At 32.4% G+C, this 22,945-nt stretch overlaps 1 protein-coding gene across 1 annotated transcript in view; it reads left to right on the forward strand.

Moving 5' to 3' along the window:
* Positions 1 to 1,242: 1,242 nt before the first annotated feature.
* Positions 1,243 to 22,945, forward strand: part of LOC106467754 — a 72,291-nt gene continuing 50,588 nt past the window's right edge. The window contains exons 1-2 of the mRNA XM_022395940.1: positions 1,243 to 1,286; positions 5,391 to 5,488. The gene's annotated coding sequence lies outside the window, so the exon portion shown is untranslated. The remainder of the gene's footprint in view (positions 1,287 to 5,390; positions 5,489 to 22,945) is intronic.

A 22,945-nucleotide genomic window follows, 5' to 3' on the forward strand; every position in this document is an offset into this window, starting at 1 on the left:
TACCTCTTTCACCTGAGGTTATCGCCCCCACTTGCTTTACACCTTTTTGACGAACTTTGGGGCATGTTGTTACAACCTTGGGGCATGGGGTATAACAGTGTCTCCATACTAATTCATCGACAACAACATAACTCAATGTTATCGTATATTAAGAGGTATTAACTATCTAAGTCTACAACTAATAAGAACAGTATCAAAACACAGTATATAAAGAGTAAATAGATATTTCCTAGACATTTTTTTTTTAGTTTAGGTATGCAAAAACTGAAAATGTATTAATTCGTGACTGATCTTATCCATGCCGCCATTAAAACAAAGCTTGCGCAACACGTATTCGATGGTCCGTGAACTATCGTCGTCTATTAATCTCAAGAAGAGCTAGAGGCACTGTTTCAACTTGCCCCTGTAACAACTAGCCCGGTCGCCCCTACGTGAAAACAAAAATAAAAAAATCACTATATAGTGGTGTCTTATTTGAAAGGTTTGTTGTATATAATCACAAATGCCTTTAAGATGACAATAGCCTATTATATTAATTAATAAAGACTGCAGCCGTTTAGGGACCTATATTTTGAATGTTAATAATTCACAAGTTTTTTTTTCTTTTCTTTAGATACAATTATTTTTAAACATTCACTGCTGCTGGTTTTTAGCGCAGACCTGCACAATAGGCCATTTACTTTCTATCTACCACGGGGAATTGTATCGCGATTTTTAGCATTATAGTTGTGGAAACTCAACGCTAACCCACTGGGGAACATTAAATACCCAATAGAATTTCAGTCAAAAATAGAATTAATACGGGTAAAACGTTATCTATATTTGAAGAGTAGATTTCGTGTAGAAATGTTCACATGAAATGCAATCTTCACTTGTAAATAAACCTACTTTTTGCCTTATCTAGGGTCATTCTACTTTTGTTTTAATTAATTTCCAACATTTGTATTATTAGAAAATAAGTTCCAAGTTATGTTTAGTAAACACATAATTTACAGAATTCTGAAAACTTATGACCATATATAGCAATATAGATAGACATGAAAAATTATGAATATTATTTATTATGAAATTATATTTTATTGATAAACTACATATTTAGAGCTCTTAATTGGAATATAAATTTCTGAGAATGAGTAACTTTTCGTTATTTTTGCAGCTATAAGCATTTACTTTACCGATAAGCACCATCTAAACAAAAGAGGGCAGGACCGATGCTGTTATTAATGTCTTGTAAGCCTAATAATGTAATATATTTAACATATACAAGTATCGTTATAGTGTATGTTGTAAGTACATATTTTACGTTTTTTATGATTTTTATTTTGATTTATGGCAGCAAAAAGCATTAGATGAAATGAATATTGTCAGCAATAGTACCTTTTTGTGCTTGTGTATGAATAAATTTATAAGTTTGTAAGTTGAACTTGCACTTTTGCTGCAACTTACACTTACAGGATTAAACTTCGTTAAAAAGTAAAACTAAAAAGTTAAACAACTCGTCTGACATAGTGACAAGACTAAGATTAAGAATATGATGTTAAGTTTAAACTTAGTAAGTTAAAGTTTAATTTAAAGTAAATAAACCTGAGAAAGTAAACTAAGTTAATTAATTATTTTGTAATGTATAAATATAATAATAATACTAACATTGCTCAACTACTTGATCTAGGCCTAACCTACGAAGTATAACAAAAGTACTTTTGTATTACTAATACCAATACAATAATAGTAATACGATGACTCTAGTTAACAATAATATTAACAGTAAATCACCAGTTCTTAAGACCGAAATGGAAATTAAAGCTATTAACATGCATACTTTATCTGAAACTTATTTATTTACTTGATAATATTGTTACTAATAATATTACCAAGAATATGATTAAGTTTCAGATAATATTAGTTCGTATGGCATCAGGACATGCATGGAGAGATTCACAAACCACAGGAGCCGTAGTGTATTGGAAATGTATGTGTTTGCTGCCACACTACATGGTACCTTTCACACGTGTATTAATGCAATATGTGAACTAATATCGAAAAAGAGAATAATAATAATGTTTGTATTTTTGTAGCTTTAATGTGCATTTCAGCAACAAGAGTAACCCGTATGATTTTCATTCCATTTTCAAGGGTTAATAAGGAGCCATTAGGTTATGATCCAGACTTTCTTATTCCGTACTAGCAATTTACAACAAAATACACACAGAAACTCCTTCAAATTCAGTCACTTTGTTGCAGCCCCAACCACACATGAAGACAAACTATTCCATAGTTTGACCAACTTATTTAAAAGTAACTGCCTTAAGTAGAATGGTATTAGTATATTATAGAAATTAGATTCAGAGAATATACTTGTATACTTGTGCTATTACTACTTATACTGGAAGTCATATGTGTAAGTCATAACACTACCACAATATGATACTGGTACTATTTAGAGATTAAGTTGAACTTGTTGTCCAACAAAGTAACAGGACAAAAAAAAGCATAAATTATTCTTTACTGGTTTAATTAATAAAGCCCACTGAATTTGGAACTGAAGTAATATTTACTCAATTTATGAAAAAATGTACAAACTGTTGCTCACACCCCACCCATAAAATTGTGATTAATATTCTCAGTTTTGATATTTTAGGTGAAACTAAGAAAAGTATTACATTTTTGAAAAATTTTATATATATATATAAAAGCATGCACATTGCAAATTATTTAAAAAAAATGATGAAAGTATAAAGAGATGTTTGGTAATGTTAAACATGTTAAAATGTTTTGTCAGGCACAAATATCACACAGTTTAAAAATAATAGTAAAAAGAAATTTGAATAAAACACTATGTTTTGACTTGTTCTATAAAATTCTCTAAAAAGTTGTAAAGTGTTCTTATGCAGAGAAAAACAAGAAGATACAATATTACTTTTGTCATTTTATAGAAACTGCAAAAACAGAAAAGAAAAATGGGAAAAGTATATGAACTATTGATACTATGGTTTAATTATTCTAATATATAAGTAACAAACAGCTGAAACATATAATATTAATTATATGAATGTAAGAACCAGCATAGTAGAACAGTACATTTAAACCATCAAAGTCGTACCTCATGTTGAAAGAACCAAAAATTAGCATAAAATCCAGTGTGTATTACATGTACATTGTTTAACTACAAAGAGGAACTCAAGGGTAAAACAAAATTTTGACAGAGATTTTATGAGCGTACCACACTTGTGGTCATGGAGGAATAAAACAAATTTTTTCCCCTCCAGTGTAAAACAAACTAAAACTTCTAATTAAAAATTTTTGAATTGCATTCTGCACATTGTGAAATACAGCTTGGCAATTATCTTGATATAACTGATAACCTGTGAGCATAGGTTATCTTGATTAGTATAACATAAAGTAATTGGTTAATCAAAACCATGATTAGATTGATTAATGTCAATGAAAATATTCATTTAATTGAAATTAGTGTTTCTGCTTACAACTGTTTTAGAGTACTTCAACTATTCAAGTAATCAAAATATAAAAATTGTGATTTCTCATCATTATTTTTGATTATTTCAATGTTTTTCAACTTATTTGATTAATGTCACAACTTATGAAAATAATCAATTTAAATGACGTTAATGTTTTCATTTATTGCTATTTTTGATTATTCTAACTATTGAAGTACAACATGGAAAATGCAGTTAAAATTACTTGGAATTACTTTTTCATCAAACACTGCTATTCTATTGACATCATTATTTCAATAGGATAACCCATCAAATTTACACTACCAACCATTTTTATGTTTTGGCCTTTGTGTACATTTTCAATGTATATATAAACATGAGACACTGGATATGATTTTTATGCTAAATGTAGCATTTTACTTCCAAAACTATCTAATAAAACTTTTAAAGAAATATAATTCAAACTATTAATACAATCCATATTATCAGTTAAACTATTTAAAAAAAATTAATAATTTCAGAAAGGAAATAATTCTGCATATTAAAAAAAAAACAAGTCTGAATCATGGTTTTCAATACTTATCCTAATAACATCTAATGTTGAAATCTTTATTATTAGCCTCATAAATTCAGAAATAAGGATACTTCATTCAGGTAGTCCATTCGAAAACTTGTAAACTTTGAACACCTGAATCAAATCATTTCCAGTTATTTTACATTCCAATGAAATCAAGTGTAGCTGGTTAACTTTAAGCCTTATGTCATTGCTCAAATTATTTGAACCTGGTATTAATCCAGTAGTCATACCACTGCCCCCATGAGATGCAAATTGAAAACAATATTCTATAACCTTACAACGTAACTTGTAATCCTACTTTTAAGCTAAAAAATTTGATCTGTCAAAGGCTGCATACTTCATCCTTCATAACTAATTTTTACAACATCGGCAACATTCTTCTTATTAAACAAGCATCTTTATAAGTTTCTTTATCCTAAGTGAGTGACTTTATTTTTCTCATAATTGAAATATATATATATGTTTCCTACTTTATTGACAACCTTATAAGTTTCTCATTTGAAATTTACAATTATATAATTTCATTTATTAGACATGCTTTCTGATAGTGTATGCAACTTATGTGTATTATAACATTACTAAATAGTTAAATATTTCTTATATCCATTATTAGAGGATGTGTCAGTTTTGCTTACTATAAAGATATCATACTCCATCTGTATTTTATTGTTTGCTGTAATTATTAGAAGTTGCTCAATGCAGTAATACAGACATCTCATATGTAATAGATTTAGCTATATGAATGGAGATTTTCTTAAGAAATGAAATGATGAAAACTGTCAAGATAATATTTGGTGCCATGAAGTAGTAGTAGTTTATTTATGTAAGGTTAACAATCCTTTTATACAGCAGGTTTGTATCAAAAGTTTCAAATAGTAACTATGTTATTAAGAGTTCTTTCACACACTTACCTGAAGAAGATTACTCAGTATACTAAAAGTTATATCATGGGCTTTTTCACATAATTTATATATACATATATGTGTGTGTGTATGTGTGTTTGTATACTTTGAGGATTTCTAGTGGAGAACAATGTGAGAACAAGCAAGGTGACAAAGGACCATTTCAATTATCAATATTGTTTTTATCATCCTTTACATAAAAGCACTAAGTAGTTAAGTGTGAAGTTTTATATGAAGGATAACTGGCAAGATAATAACATTTATTTATGAGTTTCATATGCATGCATTATGACTAAAGTATAACCAACTGGTAAAATTGCCACATCTATTAAGCTCAAGTTGATGTAGAAAGCTACCATGAAAATCTGTTACTGTTACCATTAACTTGTACAAAATGGTAAGAACATTAAGTCTCAAGCAGCCATTTTAATTCCAGTATTTTGTGTTCTTTTTCAGGTAATTTATTATTTTATGATAATGGCAATTATGGCTCATCTATACATCCCTACTAAACAGTACCACTTAGAAATCTAAGTTCTGATGAATCACTGTAGGTAAGCCAACTCAATGTTTTCTGTTCAGTTCTTGAAGCACCAGTTATACATAAAAGTGTAGTGCTGCTAATTATAATTTGTTCAGTTTGTCTTATCTTAAAGTTATACATGAAAAGTTATGTTTATAAAAGAAAATTTTTTCTATGGTAAAATACTTTTCAGTTTGCTTTATGCAGTTTTAATTTCTTTCTTGATTTATAAATCTTATATTCTCATACGGTACTTCCCTCCACCCACAAGATTATCTTGTCCCATTTTCTACTGCTCTCTATATGTGTGAATTTTTTTTTATAATGCATGCCACGAGTCTTCCACACCCCCCTATTGGAATAAAAAATTCCATCATGTCTCTCATGCAAATCATCATTCATCATCTCTCCACCAATAGGAGAGCACTACTATCACGTGATGCATGTGACTCCATCTATGTGCCACTACTAAACCATCACTTCTTGTTTGGTGGTGCTTCAGTTCAGAAAACTTTCTTTTTGCTCATTACTTCTCGAAGTGGTTTAACTTAACATAATTTTCTTTATTTCATGAATTTTTTCATTTCTTTTCTTTCAGGGGACCTTGCTTCGAATTTTGTCTCTTGGATCCCACTCTGTAGTGAGTGGTGCCTGACAAGATATTCTTTACATACACAAATAAATCTGCACTGTGTGCCATGTTGATTCACGTGCTCTTTCCATGGCTCTGCACGCTCACCTGCTGGATGGGTTCCAAATAGATGGCTATAACCATTCAGTTGAAAATAGGGTGGTGATGTTCTGCCAGTGTTGAAGGTGTAAAATCCTCTAGATTGAGTGACACATACCACAGAGTGAGACGTCTAAATGCAGTTCACCTCTTTGATTGGGTGCCCTCATTCTAACCTCTTGTGTTTCAGTGTGGGATTCTAGCTAATCTTGTTAGCGGAGGGAAATACCATATCGGAAGTTATAATTTTCCTATGTTTCCCTCTGCTCACACTTCCCACCCTCCTCCCCACAATCTTCCGGTGCTTACGTCATCTGCAAAACTTTGAAGTGATGGTTCGGTAGTGGCGCATAGAGGGGAGTCACAAGCGTCACATGATAATAGTGCTCTCCTATTGGTGGAGAAATGATGCATTATGATTTTCATGAGAGACATGTTGGAATCTTTGATTCCAGTAGGGGATGTGTGGAAGGCTTGTGGCATGCTTTATAAAAAAGTTCGTATATAGAGGGCAGGAAAAAATGGGAAAAGCTAATCTTGTGAGAAGAGGGAAGTCCCTATCGGAAATACATTTTCAGTATAGGAAAATTATATTAACAGGATATAAATCTTCAAAAATACAATTGTCTGTTTATAATAAAATAGAAGATTTATTTGTTTTGAATTTAATGTTTTAATTTTTTAAATTACTGTATAAGTACATAATTGTAGATCACAATAAATTTTGTTTTGTACAATATACATTTGCTTCTGACATTGTGATACAAGAAATGGTGAATGTGGAATGTATAGCTCTTATGCTTTTATTTTGCATGATGATAATTAGTTTGTGTTTATGCATTCCTGCAACCAATTCTATAAAGTCTCTCTCTCTCTCTATATATATATATATGTTACCTCTTCATTTTACTGCTGGTACAGTTATGCTATTAATTTTTCACAATGCTTTGAGTTAATATATAATGATGATAATTACATTAAATATATCAGCACAAAATAACTTGTGATTTAACCAAATGAAGAAAGAAAAGCAGTTTTGAAAATTTGTAGTTTGAAGTTGACAAACTGTACCATAGAAGTAATAATACTCATAGGTAACATTGCGAGCTTTTAGTCACCCACCCCTAGGATAGTTATTAGACAAACTTAAAAACTAGCAACTTTTCTTGAGTGAAATAGTTTCAGTATGGTATATGTTCAATATTTATAATTTCTCCATGATCATATAATATCAATGGTTACATCACTACCAAAAAACATTTTACCATTAATCCTCAATATCTAATATAGTATCAAAATTAACATCTCCAAAAGTACATAAAAATTAATATCTCAAAAAGTACAACTTTGAATACTGATTGGATAATATACAGATTATTAAGATTATATATAAAAGTCATAATCCTATTAATTATCAATACTTATAATCATTAAACTGTCAAAATATCTCTAACAATTACATTTAGAATTCATAATGGGAATGATGAAGGTCAATTCCTCATTATTTATAATCCACTGATACAATGTGCATGCCTTCTATTTTGCTCACTGTTCGTGAGGATGGTGATGATAGGCACAGTAGACATCATTTGGGGCAGTCAGCTGTCGGTATGGGGGCATCCATAGTCCTCCAAGTTGATACAGGGGAGACCGATCCACCGATTCAATATGCTGGCCCTTTCGTGTAAATCTTGTCATAGGTTTTTTGAAGTTGTTGGCAGAATTGTATCAACTCCTGTAAGGAATATTCTCCATGTGACCAGCGTAGTCCATGTAGGTTTGTAGTACACCAATGTATGTGTCTATGATCCCCTTAGCTTAATGCCTCTTCTCCGTATGGGACATGGAACCAGCAGGTGTCGGTCCACCCAGTGTAAGAGTCAGTTACAGCGAGTTCCTTTATAATATACACATTATTGACCCTGAAACCTTCAATTTCCTCTATGGCAGATTTCATTCTCCTTTTTATTAAGGCTGTAGATTGAGCTGGTAACTGGGCTGGTCTATAACCATAACATCTAGTTATTGACTAATTTCTTTTAACACTGTCACGCTATCACACAGTCATTCACACACAACACACTCTGCTTCTTGTTTGATTGCGCACCAAATTCACCCACTTCTCTCTGGTCGTAGTCACACAATCATTGATCGTCTCTGTTTATTTCTGTATTAATACATTAACAAGTTTGTTTCTTGAATCATTGTCGTTGCTCACTAACCTCATTGTTCCTTGGACCTCTACAATACCTTTTTTATTTTGCCTATCAATTTTGACTATTATAATACCCTAATAATCAGCTAACCACACCAATTGTTCAGACCAATTTAATGTTATAACCAGGTACATAATCAATTTGTGTCCTGGTTAGATGGGGCCTAATCATTTAATTTGATTACTTCAGTAGCCTTGGAGTACTCGGAAAATCTTTTATTTTTGGTCCTGCTCTTTTATTCTTTTTAGTCTTACACAGTCCATCTAATGTTATGCTTACTAGTACTACTATTAAGCATTAGGTTACCAACACTGAATTAGATACTTTCCACTTATCTAACCTCTGTCCTTCAGCTCTAGCTCGTAAGTGATCTACATGCTGTTAGAATTCCTTAATACTTAATCCTGACTTGCTAGGAAGTAAGTGTTTAGTCTCAGTATATCTGTTAATTCCTTAATGTCTGTTTCTCTATCTATACTCTGAATTAATTGTGATTCTTTCCTGGTTAATAGTTCCTGTAATTCTGGAATCTTTACATTTAATTGAGTTCCTATGTCTTTAGTTTCACTTCTAAAGCTAGAGGGCAAAGTAATACCTTGACCATGAGCTGAACAATTTCTGGTTAATCTCAGGAAACCACTATCTCTTAATTTAATTACTCTACTATGGTAGTCAAATTGATGTACATTTGATTTTGGACATACAACTGATAGAGTAAGTTCATCCTTAATGTTAAATAACCAAGTTCCTGGAGTCCTGGTCTTATAAAAATAAAATGGTTTAGGAATAATTATTCTTTTCTCACATAATTCAGTTATTAAATTCCTGCAAATATTACATAATTGCAAATTACAATAGGCACCGAATAAATACCTGAGTTAGGGTCACAGATTCTGATGGATCCTTCTATACAATTCAACATGTCCTCTTCAGTCATTTTCATATATATATGCTGATCACTCGAAACAAAAATGTATGGTTTATCATTTTCTATAGTTAAAGCTAATGAATGATTTATCGTCAATGGTGAGGGTATAATTTTATATAATTTGAACATTCTATCGGTTGCCTTCAAAGGTATTTCTATAAACATCCGTAGGGTATCTCTAATGGCTGCTGTCTTTATGTCAGTCCATGTGTAATACATGTAAATCTGATCACTATGAGTAGGTATTACATACTGTAAGTGTGGAGGTAATCTCCTTTCAATTTCATCTAACACTTTTTCTAATTTACTCAGTGGTAGAAAGTATGAACTCAACCTTTTATCTGCAGCTACATACAATGCTTGTATTAACTTAGCTAACTCTGTCCTGCTATTTCTTACAATAAAAGATAACTGCTGTTGTTTATATTGAATCCTAGTGTTCAAAAAGTAACATTTCAATTCCTGCCTTATGTAACTTAGTTTGTCTTACTCTAGTGTGTATCAATGCGTTAGTAATATTCACTATAGCTTTAGATACTTTTCTAATTTCTTTGTCATGAAATTCAATTGTTTGATTCAATGAATTCATTATAGTTGCCTGTTCACCTATCAGATGAATTATTTCCTTAAATACCTTTCTGTCATTCTACCTTCTCATATAATTCCTGTAAATCATTGGTGGTTGCTGTTCCAAACAAGAATTTGAAAACATTTCCACCTGCATTTATTAAGCCTTGTCTCTGTCGAGTTCTGTCTGATATGGATACACTGTCTTTAGTATCTTTTAATTCTAATAACAGTTCACCTATCTTGCCATAATATTGTTTAATTAAAGTTTTATAATTTTCGATTAGTCGTTCTTGTAAGATCCTAGCTAGCTGTAAGATAGCTGTTCCCTGATGTCTCATGTGATATAATGTCACATCTTCTGAACCTTTTGTGTCAAAACTGACATGAGTATCCACATTCAACAACTTCTCAAACACTACTAACTCTTCTTGTAATCGCATTAGTAATCTGATATACTGCAGCAAATGGTTTGTCCTTAATAATTATCCATTTATCTCCAGATAATATAAAATTACCCTCTTCAATAAAAACCACACCTACCTTGTTCTCCACTGACACTATACTCACATTCTGTCCGGTTCCGATCTTTATCATCAGTAATGCAAGAATCCCGGTAAACTTATAGATACATCTACTAATAATACAAATAATTATAATACTTATATAATATACATGCAACATACTTCAGTTATATATATATCTTATTCTACTTAGATTACTTACAACTTCGTAAGTAGCCTATAATGTTACTGAAGGCATCAATTATGCTAGTTTCACGAGATACAGTATTAACTGTATTTGTGTCACTTTTAGGTTTGTGTACAACTACTTGAGGATTGAATCTCACTCGTTTCCTCTTAGTTGTAAGAGTCACTTCTGGTTGAGTTGATATAGGATCGCATGATCTAAGATTATAGTCATGGGTCACTGTATCAGCTTGTGTTGGTACTAGGGATATCATCCTCAGTTGCTGGGGCACTACCTTCACTGTTGCCACTACTAACTGGGGTATCTTCTGTTATCACTTCATCCTATTAACATGTACTAATTGTTTACCTTTTTCCATAGATTTCCTGAATCTCAAAATTAACTGGACTCATTTGTTTAAGAACCCTAAATGGACCTTTCCATAACTTTGCTAACTTTTTAGTGTTTCCTCTATTAACAATCGGGGTGTATAACAATACTTTGTCTCCTAACTTTATACCACTAACCTGTGTCTTCTTATTTACTTGTTTCTCTCAACCTTCAGCAGCTTTAGTTAAATGTTCATTAGCCAATTTAAATGCCAACTGCATTCTCTGTAGTAGTTCTGCCTTATAGTCATGATCTACTGCATAATTAACTTTTCTAGGAGCTAATATCTCCTACATGGGTAATATAACATCTCTACCATGCAATAGAAAGAATGCACTTTCATGAGTAGACTCGTTCTCAACACTTCTTTATGCTAATAGTAATTAGGGAATCTGCTCATCCCAAGTCTTCTGATCTTTCTCACAGTATTGAGAGATCAAGTCTAACAAGGTTCTATTAAATCTTTCTACTAAACCATTAGTAGCTGGGTGATAAGCTGTTGTCTCAATCTTCTTTACACCTAATAACTCACAAACTTCCTTCATTAACTTAGATATAAAGTTACTACTTCTATCTGTTAATAGATATTGGGGTATACCTAGCTACTATGTTGTTCACATAAGCCTTGGCTATTGTTTCTGCTTTCTGATCAGGTAAACATATAGCCTCAGGAAACCTATTTAAGTAGTCTGCAACTACTAACACATACTTGTTTCCTGCGTAGAATGTAGGCAATAGGACTAATATGTCCAAAGCTACTAGATAAAAAGGTGTAATTAGATTCGGCATTCTTTGTAAAGGAGCATTCTTAAAGTGTGGACTCGTTTTTTGTTTTTGACATTCTTTGCAGGACTCACAGTAATTTTTAATATCTTTCCTGATGTTTAGCCAAAAGAATCTCATACTTATCCTACTGTATGTTTTAGCAAAAGCTAGGTGTGCTGCGAATGGCATGTCATGATATGTTTTCATGACCTTGGTTTTAAATTATTTGGTACAACCATTTGTAAAGATTTGCTATCTTTAACCTTTTTTTATAAGATATCTGAATCTAATATGTATTCTGTATCTTCTCCTTGTGTTATTTTGTTTCGTAAGGTGTTTACTATCGGATCTTTCTTTTGCTCACTAATCACATGACATAAATCCCAAATTACTTCTAATTCGTCTTTATGTTCAGTTTGTACTTCTTTTACTTTGTTAATTGTCTGCTTTTTTTCAGTCTCTGTATTTCCTACTCTAATTCTACTCAGAGAATAAACATTAGAATGCTTTTTACCTGGTCTGTATACTATTTCAAAATTGTAGTCCTGTAGTAATAATGATCATCTCGCTGATCTAGAGGAGGTGTCTTTTAATGTCATTAACCATCTTATCAGTGCATGATCTCTAATAATAGTGAACTTTCTACTGTACAGATAAAAATGGAAAGTTTTAATTCCATGCAATAGAGCTAAGCATTCTTGTTCTGTAACTGAATAATTTATCTCAGTTTCTACTAACTGTCTACTCTGATAAGCTTAGAGTATTCTTTTCCATTTTCATCTAACTGTGATAGTACTTTACTTATAGCGAAACCTGAAGCATCTGTGCTTAAGACAAGTTCTTTACTGAAATCTGGATAACTTAGAATTGGGGCTGTTAATAAGGTTTCCCTTAGTTTCTCGAATGCTTCCTGTCTTTTATCTGTCCACTGAAGTTTTATTTCTTTCTTAGTTAATTCAGTTAAAGGTTTAGCCAGCAGTGCAAAATGTGGTATAAACCTTTTATAAAAGCCTATAAAACCTAAAAATGCACAAACATCTTTCACTGTTTTAAGCACCAGATAATTCTTACAAACCTCTAACTTTTTAGGGTCAGGTTTTACATCATCTGCGGTAACCAAAGGACCTAGATATTCTACTTCTTTTTTCAGAAACTGATATTTACTTGGTTTAAGCTTTAAATTTGCTTTCCATAATCTTTCAAATACATGCTTTAACCTCTAAGTGTTTTTTCAAAACTGGCAGCGAAAACTATAACATCATATAAATAAAGAAACATTCTAAATCTTGCAAGCCTGATAATACAACATCCATTAATCTCTGGAATGTTGAAGGGGCATTGCATAAGCCAAAAGGCATTCTGTTAAACTGATATTTATCTGAAAGTAATACAAAAGCAGTTTTAGCTTTATCTTCTTCTTCTATCTCTACCTGTCAATATTCATTTTGTAAATCCTAACCTATCTAAGGTTTCTTCGATATTAGGTAATTGGTAAATGTCTTTGACTGTTACTCCATTCATTTTCCAAAAATACACACAGAACCTTAATTTTCAGTCCTTTTTAGAAACTAATAGAACTGGGGATGCATATGGATTACTACTGTCCTCTATTACACCTTGTTCAAGCATCTCTTTTTACACCTTCTTTTAGCTCAACCCCATGTTTTTCTGGCACTGTATAGGATCTCTGTGCTATAGGCTTATTATCACTCTACACTATGTTGTGTTTAACCTTATTTGCATATGGATTACTACTGTCCTCTATTACACATTGTTCAACCATCTCTTTTACACCTTCTTTTAGCTCAACCCCATGTTTTTCTGGCACTCTATAGGGTCTCTGTGCTATAGGCTTATTAATACTCAACACTATCTTGTGTTTAACCTTATTTGTACAACCATTAGAGTCATTTTCTCCTACAAATATATCTCTATACTCTTCTAACAATGTTATCAAGCCCTGTTTATGTTTCTGTTCTATATTTCTTTAGATAGAATCCCAGTCTATTCTATTTTGTCGTGCCTGCTTCTCAGCATTATTAACGTTATGCTGTTCTATAGCAGCTAATTTTTCTCTACTACTAGCCTTGCCTACTACTATGTTCTTAGGTAGTATTACCTTTTCTTCATTCACATTTAACTCTTTTTATAGGCACTGTGGTGTCTCTCTCGGAAACTTTATTAATACAAGCAGCTATATAAACTCATGTTTCTTCTATCTCAATAGGTTCAACTAACACTTCATCATTACACTTAAAGTCATTTACTTTAGCTTCAACAATAAATTGACTTCTTGCAGGTACTTCAGTTATTTTATTTAATCTTACAGTTACTCATTTCTTCAAACACTCCTGTTGGGATGCTCTGTTGCTTATGTTAGGCATAAGTGTAGAGTCATCTGAGGGGTTTTAATTATTATTTTCCTGTTTTAAAGTTTTATTTGCTAACTTACTCTGCCTTATTTTACTATCACTCACCTTATTCTTATGACTTCCATCATCACTTCTGCTGGATTTAGAGTTTTTCTGTGTACTCTTATTCCCTGGCTTTCCTTTAGAACACTTCTTATTCATACTTCTCCAACGTTGTCGTGTATTGCTACACTCTAGGAGATCAGTACTTTCGTGTTTTGACTGTTGATTCTTAGCCTTGCTTATGCTAGCGCTAGGCGTCTGACCATTAACTTTAGCCAGTGGGACGGTATCATGTGTCTCAACTGTTGCACATAAGTCGGAAGGTTCAAGTCTTTTAAAACTTCATATCTCTGTTTCTATGCATAACTTACCCAAAGTAAGAGATATTTCAGTGTCAGAAATCTTGCCTTTAGAAGAAATCTTGCCCTAAGATACCATCTGTTTCTAAGTCTATCTGCTTACAGATGTAGAATGAGTGTTCTAACTCTAACTTTCCTCCATTCATATGTACACTATATTTACGTAGTATTTTAACAGGATGTCCTGTTATGTCGGATTTTTATCTACTAGTTCTGCACTTAGTAGCGAAGATTGAGCACCTGTATCAACCAATAACAGACATATTACACCTTCTCTTTATGCTATAACTATTGGTGATACGTCATTAACATTTGAACACACATTCTTTAATCCTGAACTGCTGGAACCACCTCTACTTTTGCTCTGTAATCCCAGTAGGGATTACGTTTTTTTGATCTCACATCGAATCTAGGGCTACCATTATTCTTTAGGAACTTTTCTCTATAAGATCCAGCCTTTGGGGCCTTTCTGTTTTCTGCCTTCCATAGGCATTGGAAATCTCTTGCCATTTGACCTGTAATACCACAATTAAAACACACTATTTGCTCATTTCTTTTCTGCTTTTGAAAGCAGTTCCTTGCTCTGTGTCCAACTTTGCTGCAGTTGAAACACTGGAAGCCATTGGGCTTACTTTGTTTATTTTGTCAATCTGCTTTGCTAGGTTTATTTACTACATTTACAACAGAATGTTTAGGCCTATATATCTGTTTTTCTCGTAGCTCCTCTCAAGTAGCTACTTCAATCAGGCCAAGAAAAATTGCTTGAGGAGTATTTGCTTCATTCACATGACATCTAGCTGCATTATTGTATAACCCTCATTCATATTCAGATTTTAAAGTATCTTGTGTCAGCAACTCGTTTGGGTGTGTATAAAACCTGTGCAATCTGTCACATAACTCCTGCAACTTATCTCCAAAAACTCGGACAGATTCACCTTGTTGCTGAGTTAAATTGCGTATCTCTGTTAGAATTACATTGGTTGTTTCTTGCTTTCTATACTCCTCTACTAACCTGTGTACTAGATACTGAAAATTTGTGGTTTCACATAGTTCATTATAAGCTGTAATATAGGATTTTGCATCTCCTGCTTTTCTTAATCTTAATATGTGTGCCTTCTGGGTGTCAGTTGAGCTCAATATTCTGGCAGCTTCATTTAAGACATCAATAAAGCTCTTAACATCCTCGTTTACTCTACCGTGATATGATGGTATGGTGTTCATTAAATGAGTAGTGCCACATGGACCTACTTGTGTGGGTTGTTCTGCCACAGCTTTGTAGCTAGTGTCAGCCATTCTATCAACTCTAGGGTATGCACCACTCTCTGTAGTCGTGTCTTTACCCACAGTAGCCAAATTCACTTACTTACTACTTATTTTTAACTTGTACTACTTATAGTAGTTTGGCTGACTTTCTTACTTTTTCCATCTTTCTTTACTCTAACCAACCCGACGTTAGCTACTCCAAAAATACTCGAGACTGCACCAGCTGTAACGGGCAGTGCCCTTAGAGCTAATTGTTGGAGTTTTGATTATATTGCCGATTACACCAAATTTATTAAGTTGAGGATTACAGTGCCGAGTGAAGCTCACAAGTCTCTAACTCGAGGTAATTTACAGTTAGAATAAAGAAACATATTCTAAGACTAACATTGAACAAAATATAACAACATTTATTAAATTTTTCCACATACTATACACGGTTAATATAAATAATGAAACATTTACGAAACTGCTAGTTTCTCACAACTTTACTTTTCAGCTTTCAGTTAACAAACTTCCTATAACTACATTAATTGATCAAGAGAGATAACAATTTTATACTTACAACACAGTTAGACTGGCACACTTCTGGAGCTTTGAAACCTTCATATTCATAGAGGCTTGAAGCTGATACTTCCTGGAGATAACTCTAAGGAGTTCAAGAACAACTGATTATTTGGCTCCAGACACGAGTTTTTAACCCATATTTTCTTTGTATTCTGTTGACCTTCCAAATAGAATTCCTAACTACCCGCAAGTAGTTCTAACACTTTATTGGTCGATCTGTGCAACTTTCTGGGCTAGTCCAAAACCATAACCAAAACTCTTAAGTGATTGGTTACTATTACGGTGAGTTAGCCGGTTGCCTTCTTACTTGTGCTAGTACACCAGCATTGTGTAAGGATTATATCATCAAAGCACTGCTTTTGCATGTTAATATCAACTTTTTCATAGCCTCCATAGTACTAACAAGTTAACATCAGTAATTAATCACTGTCAATCACTTATGCTAGCATTTTTCTCAACATCTCTGTCGTAGCTTCATTTTTTTATACCTCATAACTCGTGATTCTCAATACCACTTAACCAGCTAGCTGTACTTTCCTCGCTCTTGACCCTATTTTCGTAATACAGGCGTCTTTACTTACGCCATTTCTTCATGTATATGTTCTCTTAAAAACTCAGAAAATTGTTATAACTTCTTTCTTAAACTCTTTTAAAATGCTAAAATACTGAAGAAATTGGAAAATAACCTCAAAAATTTTCAATGGCTTAATTAGTGATTTTGAAACCACTCAAGTAAGAATAACTGGGTGGTACTTACTTGGACATTGTGTATTTCTTCACATTAGTATGATGTTGGCTAATTTCTAATTTTTCTAGCACCTCACTACTTTTAAAAGTTAAAGTTAACAGCCCATAAATCTGCTCCTTTGTTTCTTTTATTATCCTAGGATAAATATTACCTGACAATAGTTCTTGATCTTCCTGTAGTTTCCAGTCTTGAACCTTACTAGTTCTGGCTTAATTTTATCTTAATTTAAGGCATATTATTCAGAGAGAGATCAACATATGGAATCATCCCTACATATTTCCATAGTGAGAACCAATGAGAAAAAGCATTTGTATATATGATCATTAACAAAAACTCACCCATCTTCATTATTTAGAGGTCCAATTTGTATTCTAACATTCTTTTTCTTGGATATACTTATAAAAGCATTTACTGTTAATGTTCAGGGAATAAAATATCTGGGTTCACATCACAATTTGTGAATCAAAACAAACCTGGTTGCGAATCACTTTTCTCTTTACTTAGCATAATGTGTGGATCAGTCTTTTCTCTTGTATTCAAATTCGATGATGAGGAACCTACTTTGAGACTAATAATGCTTGGAGATGGCTTGAATGGGTAATGAAGAAAAACTTTAATATAAGTTTAACATAACAGCAAATGTACAACATTTCGACAAGGTTTTGTCGTCATCAGGTACAAGTAGTTTATACTGACAGATATATATATATAATATGGAACAAAGAGGTCACATAACCGGTTATTGTGCACAACTTAGAAGAGATATCTGGACACCCCAGGGGTGTTGGTTTAGAGTAGGGTTGTTTTGTCCAATTAAGATTGATTCCTTGATTTTCCATTTGTTTGTGTTTGGTTCTTTGTTTAAAATGAATGTGTTTTTAATAGATATACTATGGTTTTTTGCATTGCAGTGGTTGAAAACATGGGACGGTTTTTTTATTGTGTTATGTGAATCTGGTTTCCAATTTTCATCCTGTTTCTCCGATGTAGAATTCTGGGCAGTTATTTTGTAAATGATTTTGGTATTGTGAGATTCTAAATAATTTTTGTTTTGTAACAATTTTAATTTAGGGCCAGGTTTTTGAGAGAATTTGACGTTGACAGGAATTTTGTGTTTAATGGCTAGTTTTGTCCAAGTGTAGATAATTCATGAGCTGGTTTCAGGGACAAAAAGGAAACTGCATTGTAATGTTCTGTTGTTGAGTTTGTTAGTATCAATTTTGTTTGTGATTTGAGTTTTGTTGTGGTGAATGTTGGAGAGTTTTTCAACAATAGCTGGTGGAAATTTATTGGTGTGAGTGAAGGAATGCTTTATGTGGTTAATTTCTTTATCTATGTAGTCTGTTGAACAGAGTTATATGGTTGTGTTTATAAGGTTTTTCAGTGTATTGATTTTTGTGTGGTGTCATGAGCAGAATTCCAGGGGATGTAGAGGCCGGTGTATGTGTTCTTACAATGAATTTTGGTTTTAAACTGTGTGTCCGATCTAATAATGTTGAGGTTAAGAAAAGATACCTGTGTATTGTTTTTATGTTCTGTTGTAAATTTGATGTTGAGCTGAATGGAGTTTATGTGTTCAAAGAAAGTTAGTGTGTGTGTGTTCTGTAGAACACACCCATTCTTGCCAATATATTCATGAACCAGATCGAAACAAAAGCCATACATTCTGTGCTTCATCCCCCATATACTGGTATAGATATGTCAATGACACTTTTGCTGGTTTCACTTCTACAGTACACATGTATGTTGTTTTCAAGATCTCCAACAACACAATGAAAGTGCCCTAACATTTCAGTTTGATGTACTAAAGCCAAAGCTGATGTTAATTCTTTGGAAATTCCTGCCAAACGGCATGAGTATTTTCACACTTTGTCATGCACATATCGCATACACACACATTTTGTAGAAGTCTGTTCATGAAGTTTGGAATGTGCCTGTTTAGTGCCAGCAGCCTAGCCGACTAAACTATGTACGTACCTTATATGCCCTGCACATTTAGCCGGTTATGAACTCTCTCATTATGGGCTTAGTCCCAAGGACCAACCACATTTTTACTCGTATACAGTTTTAATACCATAACTTTTAATACAGTATGTGTATTTTCAGAAACATTGGCAGACTTTTAGTAAACACTACAAGTCATTTGTAAACAAAAAATCAGTTCTTTAATGAGTTGTCTGGGAACAAATTGAGATTTTTTTCACGAGTTTAAGTGCAAAATGATTTTCATGTTAAGATTAATAATACTTTTCTTCATCTCAAAAATATCAAATTATATTTACATAATCTCTGAAACCTCCTAAATACATTTCAAACATTTTTTTTCCAGTAAAACTGTGTACTTTATCTGTTATTTGCTCTGCACTAACTATATAAAATGTTGGTCAATTTGACCAACTTTGTAACCACCACAAAAAAATCGAAATAAATCTGAATTATCTCTTTTTTTTTTTCTTTCTAGAAGGACTTCAACTTATAGCAACTAACAGAAACTACATTAGTTTATCCTAAGTAGCTTTAAACTCATAAGACTATACATCTATTTATACTTAAATTTTATTGTTTTATAGCCCTTTGAATGTGGCTAATTACTTGTACTATTTGCACCATTATAATATAAGTTGTAAATCACTTAGAGACCGTGAGGCTTATGTTACACTATCGAATTACATTACCCATGAGCTACTCCAACCTGCTCACGTGCATGTTTTTTGAAATTTTTTTTATTAGAATATTTTTTTTTTCCTTTCCTAAACTTAACTAACCCAAAGAGTTTCCTATTTTTACATTTTTACCTACTTTTAAAATGATAAAGAATACATTAAAAACAAGAAATATAGTACTTATCTGGGTCTTTTTTTGCTGTCGACTCGATGACACTTAATCCTACTTTTTTATAGTAATGGTAGTAGTGCACTAAATAATTTTTATTTAATTATATAATTCACCAAATAACATAGAATAATAACATGTAAAAAGTACACAATGTCCCATAACTATCACAATTTTTTTAGCTTTCTACTTCCACAAGAGCCATCACAAGCTATCCAAGGTCATTCCCATGGGAACAAAACTTGTACTGAAAGTGAAATTAACATTTTTCCATATAGAAAACAACATAATGTAATATGTCATTTGATAGATGAAAACCTTGGCTTTCTATAGGTTAAAAATTATATAGTATTAAACATAAGAGAGAACTACTGACAAATCTTGAAAGAGAGGATGTGACAAATGATTGTGGCAAGAGGGGTTTGATTTTCTATTTGATGGCTCTGTAACCAAACAAAATTGAAGGCTATGAAAATTATGCTTTATCTTAGTGATGACAATATTATAATAACTAATTTACATTAAAATTCATACTTCTTGGAGAGGTGGTAAATATATTAGATAAAAGGGGATGCTTAGAGAAAATGTCACATTTCTCATACTATTGAAAATTAAGGTTTTTTTTTTTAATATTGCCTTATAAAAGTAAAAACTTAACTTTTATGCTATTAAAATATGGATTGTTAGGTATGATTTTATGCTATACCAATTGGTATAACATGAACAATCAATAAGTAGTTTAATTAAATTTTGAATCTAACTCACTAAAAACTTCGTGGCATGCACAGTAAAGGATGCCCATGGGGAGAAAAGTAATTAATGTTGAAAAGCCATTAGATGTTTTCTTCTTCAAAAAGCCGCATTGTGAAGATAGTGATGAGGTCTCACAAAAAAAAAAAAAAGATTTGTGACAATCTTGTTCAGTTGCAATATCTTCAACTCACTTCTTTCTCTGGTTAATTTGTGACAGCTGAGGGGTTTGGTATTTCTTGCAGTTTTTAAGTTTTACTTTATATACCAGGAACTATTTCGTTTATGAAATGCCATGTATGGTACAATTAAATATTAGGGTTTGAAGCTGAATAAATGTGATGTTACAATAAAAATATACCATTTCTTTTTTTTTTTCATTAGTGAATGACTTTAGTGCTGGACTTTAGTTGCCATAATGTGTTAAAATGATGATTGTTTGTTTGTTTTTAATTATGCACAAAGCTACATGAGGGCTATCTGTGCTCTGCCCACCACAGGTATTAAAACCCGGATTCTAGCTTTGTAAGTCTGCAGACATACTGGTTAAAATGATGAATGTTAAAAAGATGCGAAACAATATTTGCCAATTGCTAATCAAATTCATCAAACTATTTTGTCCCCTGATGTTAATATTTTCTGCTAATTGTTTCTTTAGTACTTTTATAGATCTCTTAAATGTTCCATTCTAGCGGTCTGTTTGAATTTTATAAATTTGTAATACTTTTCTTTAATTTTCTATTTGATTGCCACTGCAGTTTGGCATTGTTTTTTTCCCCACAAACTGAAAATATTGACTTTCTACATGTAGTAATTTGTCCCTAAAGTTTCCCATTTTTGAGAAGCATCCCAACTGCCTGTTCCAATATATCTCGGATAGTTCCTTTGTTTCAGCATCAAACATAGCTGTTCTAAAGTTTGGGACTATGATAATGTTAACCTTAATCTTAACATACCTAATTATACAGTGATCATTGGCTCTCAAGTGCTCCTCCCTAACTCAACCATTTGAACAATATATTCTTCAGTGGTTAATAGTAGATCCAACATAGCATTATCCCTAGTTGGTTCCCTAACTAATTAGTGAACAAAACTGCCGTGTACTAACTGTAAAAAACTTATCTTCTCTACTTGACACTTTACTGTCCTAGTTAATTATTTTAATATTAAAATCTACAATTAGAACTACTTTATTATAAGGATTTCTGATTTCCCTATAAGGCATCTTGTCAACTTCTTGTGCCTGATTAGATTGTCTACAGCAATTTTACAACATTAATCTTTTTTTCTTTTATCTTCAGATACACACCCATCTGATTCTGCATGTGTTATAGTCTCTCAAATATTCTTCAGTTTAATGTATAACATTTAAGATGAACAAGGACTTGTTGGTCCATCTTCTACTACATTAAACTTGTTTGGCTATAGCTCTTCCTTTATGCAAATAGCCACCTACCTATCCTCTTTTTTTAAATAATTTATCATTGCTGAAAGACCTGTATATAATAATTTCAAAATGATTTGAATTGTCATTGTTTTCCATGTCAAGCCAAGTTAACGTAATCCCCATAACATCAAAATTGAACATCTCAGATAAAGCCTTGAAATCATCCATTTTATTTCTTATACTTCTATTATTTGAATAGTCGTACTTAAGTCTGTGCCCATGATACAAGGATTTGTTTAAACTAATTCTGTTGGTAGCCTGTATTCATAATCAATCCTGATCCCAGGTCTCCTTTTTCAGTCCAACCATGTGATCCATCCTGTTTCCTGGTCTCCTCAATCAGTTCTACTATGTAATCCATTCTGATCCTGAGACTCCTCTTTCAATCCTAATGTGTGATCCATCATGATCTTGGGTATCTTCTTTCACTCCTACCATGTAATCCATCCTGATCTTAAGTTTCCACTTTCAGTCTTACCATGTTAGCTATCTGGACCCTGGATCTTTTCAGTTCTACCATGTATACTTGCACAAAAGACCACATATTTGAATATGTTCAGAGTGATTAAAATATAATATTCTTGTAGAATTACGTAGCAAAGAACATAAATCACTAAAGTTGCATTTAATTTCTCTTGTTCTCATACCAGCATGAAAACCATAATTCAGGAATGTTAATCACCTCTCTGTATGTTGAATAACTATTACCTTGTGCACTGTCACAAGCCTTGAATAAAGCTTCTACCCGTACACGTGTAATGTGTATTGCACTAGCCTACAATATAATCATCATTTCAAACCATACTTACCTCGATTGACACTTAT

The sequence above is a fragment of the Limulus polyphemus genome, unplaced genomic scaffold (genome assembly GCF_000517525.1).
Source record: "Limulus polyphemus unplaced genomic scaffold, Limulus_polyphemus-2.1.2 Scaffold2730, whole genome shotgun sequence".
NCBI lineage: Eukaryota > Metazoa > Arthropoda > Merostomata > Xiphosura > Limulidae > Limulus > Limulus polyphemus.